This window comes from Mustela nivalis (genome assembly GCF_964662115.1).
Source record: "Mustela nivalis genome assembly, chromosome: 15".
Classification (NCBI taxonomy): domain Eukaryota; kingdom Metazoa; phylum Chordata; class Mammalia; order Carnivora; family Mustelidae; genus Mustela; species Mustela nivalis.
This window is the reverse complement of record NC_139034.1, coordinates 22,316,644-22,327,302: the sequence shown is the minus strand read 5'-3', so window position 1 is coordinate 22,327,302 and position 10,659 is coordinate 22,316,644.

Sequence of the window (10,659 nt, the reverse complement as noted above, 5' to 3'; positions counted from 1 at the left end):
GCACTGTCCAATGCGGTGGCTACTAGTGACATATGGCTACTAAATACCTGAAATGTCTATAAGTGTAAAACACACACTGGATTTTAAGGACTTAGTATGAAAACAAAGCAAAATATCTCATTAATATTTACATTGGTTACATGTTGAAATGATAGTATTTTGGATGCATTGGGTTAAAATATATGAGTTAAATTAGTTTCATGGTTCTTTTAATTTTTTGATGCAACTACTAGAAAATTTCTAAAACACACATGTGACTCGCGTTTGGAACTTGCAGTACATTTCTACTGGACAGTGGTGCTCTGGAGCATCTCTATTCGTTTCACTCAGTTCATGGATTTCTACCATTTGAATTTCATAGGTGAAACTTATGTATTCAACTACTCAAAAATATTGTTTTCATTCAATTAAAATTTGCTGTCTCTCCTTGATTCCCAGTCTCCTAATGGAATCACTGCTAATAATTTTCTGTTTTTCATGTTTTTCCTTGCCTTTGCAAATATATTAATATATATTATAAAATACACATATAATAATATATTAATATATAATTTATAATATAAATAAATACATAAATATATGTATAGGTTATGGGTTGTTATTGTTTTTATCAAGAATGGAATTTATACTACACCTATAATTTAGTGGCTTGTTTGTTTTTTATCTAATAGGGTATCATGGAAGACTTTTCTAGAGCTATTTGATATAGCAGAGTTATTTGAACCCACTCAAAAAAATTCATTAATTGTTTTTATCTATTGAAATCTATTCATACCCTGTTGCTAAAACATTATTGGGCCAACCATAAGGTTTTGAGGAGTATTTGAGAGACAACATCTTTCTAAAAGGCCAATATGCTCATTTTTATCTTCTGTTCACTATCTTGCAGAGCTATTTTTCTTGTGATTAAGTAAAGAGTCCATAGTATGACCTTCAAATAGTGGCCCCACTTCATGGGCCAGCATCATCTTTTCACACACACGAGACCTTAGCCATTCGGGATTTCTTTTAGGTATTTAAGACTTAATATTTCTCTTTCCCAACTTTAGCAAATCCTGTTCCTCCAGCCTTAGATCATAACTGGACCAAAATTTCATTACTTTAAAGAATTTTCTTAAATCCAGACTTCTAATTAATTGTAATTGATCTGTTTTTATGGTTTCCCTTACATCTAATTGTTTTACCCAATGTCTTTTTTCTTAAAGATTTTCATTTCCTGAGCCTGCAGATAACAAGCCAGGTTTCCCCACTCTGGGAATAAGAGGTTATCTGCATTGGCTTTCTTTCAGGGTGTCAATATAGTTAAAGGTTTAATTTACTCCCAGGAAATAACTTAATGTGTTACTTCAACATTCAGAATGCAAAATGCCCTGGTGGTCTATGGGAAAGCTGGAAACTGGTATGTTCACATACCTGCTATGGAGGAACTGCAAATCCAGCATTGATTGCACTCATTTCCATCTTATCTGCTGATATTTGAAACTTCTGGATGGAAATGTCCATCTATCTCTATAATACTGAACTATGTTATATCACCTTCCTAAACTTAGAAGTACCAAAGAGGAATGTAGAAATGTAGAAGAAATAAAGGCACCAAAAACCATTAACTGAATAGTTATTCCTCTGGGTTCTTTTTATTCAGTTTTTTTTTTTAAATTTTGAGATCATTATAGATTCATATGCAGTTGTAAGAAATAACATAAGGATATTCACGTACCAGTTACTATTTTTCCCCCAATGGAAACAAACATGTTTTAAGGCTACAATACAAAATTTCAGAATATTGACTGATCTCATTCAGATTTCTGCAGTTTTCCTTATACCTGTGTAGGTGGTCTTGTGTGTATTTAGTTCTACAAAATTTTACCCCATGTATAGCTTTGTGTATCTACAATCATAGTCACATACAGAGCATTTCTATCGCCACAAGTATCCCTGGTATTGCCCCTTTTCAAACCACATCTATCTCCTAACACTTCCCAATTGCAAACTCCTGAAAACCATTAGTTTGTCCTCCATTTTTATAATTGTATCATTATAACATTGCTAGACAAGTAGAATCATACGGTATGTAACCTTTAGGGATTAGCATTTTTCACTCAATATAATTCTCTGCAGATTCATCCAATTTGTTCCATCTATCAACAGTTTGTTCATTTCTTATTGCAGAGTCCTATTCCATGATATGAATTTACCTAATTCAACACTACACTCACTGAAGGATATTTTGGTTGTTCCCAATCTTTGGCTACTACAAATAAAGCTACAATGAACATTCATGTACAGTTTTTTCTGTGACCAGGACTGTAATTCTTGGGCGGTACGGTAGTTGTATGCTTAGTTTGTTTGGTTGTTTGTTTGTTTTTTAAGACTTTATTTATTTATTTGACAGAGATCACAAGTAGGCAGAGAGGCAGGCAGAGAGAGAGGAGGAAGCAGGCTCCCCGCTGAACAGAAAGCCCAATGCAGGGCTTGATCCCAGGCCCCTGGAATCATGACCTGAGCCTAAGGCAAAGGCTTTAACCCACTGAGCCATTCAGGTACCCTGCATGCTTAGTTTTATAAAACACACACACACACACACACACACACACACACACACACACAAATGGCCAGCCTGTATCCCAGTGTGGTTGTATTACTTTATATACTCACCAGCAATGTATGAGTGAGTCAATTTCTCTGAACTTTTGCTAGTGTTTGGTATAGCCACCAATTTTTATTTTATTCATTCTGATCATTGTGTAATTATACTTCATTGGGGTTTTAATTTGCATTTCCCTGAAGACTAAGTGATGTTGAACACCTTTTGTGCTTGTCATCTATATGATAGTGAAATTTCTGTTCATGTCTTTTGCACATTTTCTAATTAGATTATTATATGTGTGTTTTTAAATGTTAATTAGATTATTATATGTGTGTTTAATGTTTTGAGATTATTTTTTTTTAAATTCTAGACACTAGTCTTTTGTCAGATATGTGTTTTGCAAATGTTTTCTCCCATCTTTTTGTCCTCTTAATAAGGGTCTTTTTGCAGAGCAAAATTTAAAATTTTTGATTAAATCCAATTTTTCAACTTTATGTTTTATAACAATTCAAAGAATTATCTAGGCCTGGATCATGAAAACTCTCTCCTTTTTTTTTCTCCTAAGTTTTATACCATTATGTTTTATATTTAACTATATTTATTTTTCCTATCTTCTTTTCTAAGTCCCTTAGTATATATACAGATTTACAGAAGAAATTCATCTTGAGGAATGGGATTTCATATAATATAGAAAGAGAATGAGGAGGACTGGTGACGGGCATACATACAAGTAATACTAAAACTGGGTGACAAGAAAGAAGATAAATCATTCTTAGGAGAAAACACTGACTTAGTCATCCAAATATTACAGCAGGATCGATTTTCTGAAGCTTAAAAAAAATAAAGAAAAAATAATATATTTCAATTCCATTATGTTTCTTCCAACTTCCTGAATCTGATGGAGAAGCAATAAAGAATAAGAAATGTTGCTATTTGGGGACTGAAAGTCAGAAATGAAAAAAAAAATTTTCAAATGAACACTTCTTCCTGAAATCCAATTGCTATTTGAAAAAAACCTAGTATTCCTGTACTATGATCTCACCCTCCTATTTCTGAAGAGTAATTACTAAATTTGAAGCTAATATTTAGGTACCATTAAAATGACCAATCATTTGTTTAAATGGTCCTTTTTGGTTTTAACAGTGCACAACAAAATACTACTACTAATAACAATAAGAATAATATTTTGGGTCTTTAATTGGTGTAAATAATAACATTAGAATAATAAAATTATAACTACATGAGAATATATATGAACCAAAAACAAAGTAATTTTTTTTTAAAGATTTTATTTATTTATTTGACAGAGAGAGATCACAGTAGACAGAGAGGCAGGCAGAGAGAGGGAAGCAGGCTCCCCGCTGAGCAGGGAGCCCGATGGGGGACTTGATCCCAGGACCCTGAGATCATGACCTGAGCTGAAGGCAGAGGCTTAACCCACTGAGCCACCCAGGCGCCCAAAACCAAAGTAATTTAGTGCATACACACACAAATGACTGAATAAGAATGTGGCCTAAAATTCCCATGCTAATTAAAATCACTTCTAAGGTTTGCATTAGAAAGGAAAAGTATCACTAATACTTATAAAAATAAGGAGTAGAAGGACATGAACAAACATTTCTGCAAAGAAGACATCCAGATGGCCAACAGACACATGAAAAAAAATGCTCCACATCACTCGGCATCAGGGAAATACAAATCAAAACCGCAATGAGATACCACCTCACACCAATCAGAATGGCTAAAATTAACAAGTCAGGAAATGACAGATGCTGGCGAGGATGCAGAGAGAGGGGAACCCTCCTACACTGTTGGTGGGAATGCAAGCTGGTGCAACCACTCTGGAAAACAGTGTGGAGGTTCCTCAAAAAGTTGAAAATAGAACTGCCCTATGACCCAGCAATTGCACTACTGGGTATTTACCCTACAGATACAAACGTAGTGCTCCAAAGGGGCACGTGCACCCAAATGTTTATAGCAGCAATAGCCAAACTATGGAAAGAACTTAGATGTCCATCAACAGATGAATGGATAAAGAAGATGTGGTATATATACAGTGGAATACGATGCAGCCATCAAAAGAAATGAAATCTTGCCATTTGCGACCACGTGGATGGAACTAGAGGGTATTATGCTTAGCGAAATAAGTCAATCAGGGAAAGACAACTATCATATGATCTTCCTGATATGAGGAAGTGAAGATGCAATGTGGGGGGGTTGGGGGGTAGGAAAAGAAAAAATGAAAGAAGATGGGATTGAGAGGGAGACAAAACATAAAAGACTCAATCTCAAAAAACATAAAAGACTCAATCTCAAAAAACGGACTGAGGGTTGCTGGGGGGAGGGGGGACCAGAGAGGGTGGTGGGGATATGGACATTGGGGAGGGTATGAGTGCTGTGACGTGTGTAAACCTGGCGATTCACAGACCTGTACCCCTAGGGATAAAAATACGTTATAAGTTTATTTAAAATAAATAAATAAATAAATTTTTAAAAATAGGGACTAGAATTTTGGCCAAGTTATTATGACAACATCACAATGTTTTGATTCTCTGATGGAAATATGGCAATTATCTCAATTGCTGCATCAATGGAAACAACTGGAATTCTTCTACACAGTTCAGAGTTTCCACTTTACAAAATACTAAGTTGGAAATTGTAACTGAATTCATTAGATGATCTAGATCTTTAATTTTGTTTTTACTTTCTATCATTCCTTCCCACCCTTCACTATGACCAGCTAGAAATTGGTCTCTGGGGGTAAACACAAGGATAAAAAGATTAACTATACTTTTTAGAGGAGCTCACAAAGTCAAGACTGGAAGCTTTCACTTAGTTTTGTTTTGTAAGAGATTAGAAATGATATTGTTCACCATACAGTTGGTGGTTGGCAGTCAGTGTTTGTAGACTGGATTTCTTTCTGTTCATCCTTCATCAAACCATTGAAAAAAACCTGTTTTCTTTTAAATGAGGTATGTATTTTAGTTTTCTTTGAGGTAGAAATGTAACAGGAAATACAGAAAAGACACACTTTCAGAAACATTTTTTATTAAAAACATTTTATTTATTTGAGAGAGAGAGTATGTGCACACACAGAGGTGACCAGGAGCAGAGGGAGGAGGAGAAGCAGGCTCCATGCTGAGCAGGGATCCTGCCTTGGGGCTCCATCCCAGGACCCTGAGATTATGACCTGAGCTGAAGACAGACACTTAATCAACTGAACCACCTAGGCACCCCAAACATTTTTAAACTTTTCACACTTTTTAATGTCATGCCTAGAATAAATGTATTTAATTAATGATACATTTAATTACTGATACACGGATCAATTAATGTCTTTATATTTTTATCCAGCCACCCGATATGTTGTCTTTTGCAACAATTATTCCTTCATTCACAGCAGTGATTGAGGACACATTTTGTGATAAGCATTATGATACAGGTTGAGAATAAAATAATAAAACAAAAAGTCACTGAACTAAAAAAGGTAAATTTTCTGAAAATAATAATTCAGTGTAATAAGCATGGTATCCCTGAGGGAGCCTCTAGGAAAGGCACCTAACAAGAGATGTCTTATGTCATTTCCTGAAGATGAGAAGTAGTTGTTCTGAAGTTGGTCTTTAGGATTTCATGTAGGAGTTTATCGTAACAAGGTTCTCTTAAAGTAGAGAAGGAAAGAGATGTGAAAATCATCGAATTTGTTCTACAAATTAAAGAAAAGTGAGCCCTTTCAATTTTGAAAATAAAGATTTTTAAGATGTTGCTCAATGGCTGTAAATAACCTAACCTTCAAACTGCCAATGATAAATGGGTAATAAATTTGTCTAAAGCAAAACAAGTCAATATAATTATAATTAGTTTTATATTTTATCTTTTTAAAAAGCTGAATATGTTTTATATTCAATCATAATGAATTCTCTAGCCAATTCTTAAGTCATCTGAAGAATAATCATCTTTTTGAATAGTTCATTGAAATAAATCCATCATGTAGTTCACTCACTTAAAGTGTAAAATTCAATGGTTTTCAGTGTATTCACAGATATGTGCAAACATTACCATAGTCAATTTGAAAATGTTCTCATCACCTCAAAAAGGAAACCTGTGTCCTTTCACCATCACCATCTTGTGCTCCCATTTCACTACCTTCCAGCCCTAAACAACCACTAATTTCCTTTCTGTCCCTATAGATATCCTAATCTGGACTTTCATATGAATTGGATTATATATGTGGTATTTTGTGACTTCTTTCAGTTGGCATGCTTTCAGGTTTGATCCATATTGTAACTTCTGTTAGCACTTCAGTAGAGCCAAGTAAAAATCCACAGTATATATATATCATAGTTTGTTTAACCATGGACATTTGGTTTGTTTTCACCTTTTGGCTAATATGAATAATGAATGCTGCTATAAATTTTTAGATTCAAGGTTTTGTGTGGACATATGTTTTCATTTCTCTTGGCAAATACCTAAGAGTAGAATGACTGGTTATATGGTAACTCTGTGTATGATCATTTCAGGAACTGCCAGACTGTTTTCCACAGCAGCTGCCAAATTGCACATCCCTATGAGAAGTGTAGAATCCCAATTTCTCCACATCCTCACCAACACTTTTCCTCTGAGTTTTTTATTCTAGCCATCCTACTGGGTGTGAAGTGCTATCTCCTACGGTTTTGTTTTGCATTTCCCTGATAACCAATGGTGCTGAGTATCTTTTCATGTACTTATTGTCCATTTGTGTAATTTCCTTGGAGACATGTCTATTCTGATCCTTTGCACTTCTTCATTGGATTATTTGTATTTTATTATTTATTTTAAGAGTTCTTTATATATCGTTGATGCAAATCTTTTATCATATATATGAGCTGCAATGTTGTCTTGCTCTCTGGATTCTTCATGGTGAGGCACAGAAGTTTTTAATTTTGATGAAGTCCACATTAATCTATTTTTCTTTTGTAATTCATGTTTTTACTGTCATATCTAAGAATGCTTTGTCAATTTCATCAACATCTAGCCAAATGTTTTCATGTGAAAGTTTTATATTTTTAGCTTTCATATTTAGGTCTTTGATCCATTTTTATTTAATTTTTGAATATGCAATGCAGTAAGGGTTCAACTTCATTCTTTTGCAAGGGGTGATCCAGTTGCCTCTACATGGTTTCATAAAAAGACAATTCTTTCCCTATTGAAAGGTCTCAACACCCTTGTCAAATATCAGTTTATCATAGATGTACGTATGGACTTTTTTCTTGACCTTTAGTTCCTTTTCATTGAAATACATGTTTATTTTTCTACTATTACCACACTGTCTTGATTATTATTGCTTCATAGTAGTTTTGGAATCAGAGAGTGTGAGTTTTCTTTTTCAGCATTGTTTTGGCCATTCCACATTTCTTGTAAATGCTTATGAATTTTAGATTCAGCTTTTCAACTTCTGAAAGGAATTAGCTAAGAGTCTGACATCGATTTCATTGAATCTATCAGTCAGTTCAGAGAGTACTGCCATTTTAAAAATGTGGTATTTTCTGATTCATGAACATGGGTTGGCTTCCCATTTATTTAAATCTTTAATTTCTTTCAACAGTGTTTTGTATCTTACATAAGTGAAGGTTTTGCACTTCATTTGTTAAATTTATTCCTAAATGTTTTATTCTTTTGATGCTATTGTAATGAAATTGTAATTACCTTTTAAGATTATCAAAAATTGGACATTGAGTCCACAATAGCCAAACTATGGAAAGAACCTAGATGTCTATCAACAGATGAATGGATCAAGAAGATGTGGTATATATACACAATGGAATACTATGCAGCCATCAAAAGAAATGAAATCTTGCCATTTGCGACAATATGGATGGAACTAGAGCGTATCATGCTTAGCGAAATAAGTCAAGCAGAGAAAGACAACTATCATATGATCTCCCTGATATGAGGAAGTGGTGATGCAACATGGGGGCTTAAGTGGGTAGGAGAAGAATCAATGAAACAAGATGGGATTGGGAGGGAGACAAACCATAAGTGACTCTTAATCTCACAAAACAAACTGAGGGTTGCTGGGGGGAGGGGGTTTGGGAGAAGGGGGTGGGATTATGGACATTGGGGAGGGTATGTGCTTTGGTGAGTGCTGTGAAGTGTGTAAACCTGGTGATTCACAGACCTGTACCCCTGGGGATAAAAATATATGTTTATAAAAAATAAAAAATTTAAAAAAAAGTTGGACATTGATACACAAATACATAAAAAGATATTCATCAATGCTATAATTACATCAATTAAAATTGATAAAGTAAAATTTCTGTCCTATTACATTAGAAACTTTTACTAAGTAATGTTGTAATTTCTGAGGATCCAATCTCTTCTATTGATAAAGCCACTTAACCCAAACTGTTTTGAATGCAGTACATATAAAAGCCAAGAATAATTATGTATCTAAGCATAAAATTCTCCATTTTTGTGCAGATTTCTACTTAATGGTCTCATTTTAATTACCCTGTATAGTGTCTCTATCACTTTTGTCAATTTAAGTTGCAGTGTGGCTTCATGTATTAATAACATATTTGTACTTATGCCTGAACTTACCATTATCATCCATCTCACCATACCGTAATGTGAAGACAAGCTTTCCATGGTTCCTTTTTAAGAAGGAACTTTCAAATTGAACTGAGTTTTATATATTTGCTTACACTAACCATTATAGGAGACTTCATTTATGAATATCTAATTACATTATTGATCAATAAGAAGTGAGGAATAGGGAATATATTAAAATACTTATTATTTTTCATAATGCAATTTTACTATAATTTGTAAAGTGGTTTTGACTAATATGGAAGGTATGTCCCCAAATTTTGCCAGTGTATACAATAAAGATATTCCATTAATCTTACTCTATAAGATAGAAAGAATAATATACCTAGTTACTGTAGTCATAACCAGACTAATTGGTTAATTGGAAAAGCAAGAGGAAAAAAAAATGGGTGGTTATATCAAAAAACTAGGTCCATGATATCTGAAGATTAAGATTTCCTTACAGATAAGGAAAAAAAATAAGAAGGAAGATGGCAACAAGTGAAACTACATCCACAGCTCTTAGTAGAAGGATTAGGATTGATGCTCTTGACAATAACAGTGCCTCACCCACTGGCCTTCATACACTCTTTCCCTCCCTATCAAAGGCAATTTAAAGGAGAAAAACGTTTTGAGGAAATAAAATAGGCCAATCATGGGCATAAATATTCTGACATGCATACATATCCGTTTGTGTGTGTGTATGTCTACATAAACTGGGTAGGAATTTGGTTATAATCATGTTTAATGAAAGAAAATAACCAAAGCCAGCCCAATCCAAATTTGTTGACCAGAATCCTCTGCTTTATCTATTGGACTTGGTAGCAAGAAGTTCAGTTTCCAGCTTTATCCCAATGTCTTTATTGGCTTATCTGCAAAATAAGAAAATTTACCACTCTGAACGAAGGAGCTCAGTTATCAAGATAAAATAAAATGGAAAAAGAAGTGAAAAACATTTTGTCAAGGATAAGGAATTAGGCGTACATGATTTTCTTTTTATTACATGAGAATAACCCTAAGGAATCCCAGAGAATTTAGGATTAAGTGATATGTAGATTCTTCTCATCTCACTTGGATCAAAGAAAATCTATGCAGATCACCTCAGAAAGCAGAATAAGCTGCAGGCCAAAAAGGCTTCCTTGTAACCTGATCTAATGTATTAATGTGGCTAACCAAAGAAAGTGTCCTGCAGAATGGGGGTGACAGCCCCGATTTAGAGAAATGTGATAGGCAAATGATAAAGAGTCAGAGCAGCCAATTTTGGGATTTCCAATTACATAGTGTCCTGGAAAAGGAGGAATGTTAGCCCATGGATTTGGGTCATTCAGGTCCTTTGAATGAAGCTGGCCCAGTGTGAATATAAAGGAATGTTAGCTAGAGCCTCTGATACCATGCCTAGGTTTGACTTTCTAATTCTAATTTGAATGTCTAATTCCCACTTTCTAGCTTTACTCATAGAGCAAATGCACTGCTATTGTGTTCCAGTCTTTGTGACAGTGACAACCACA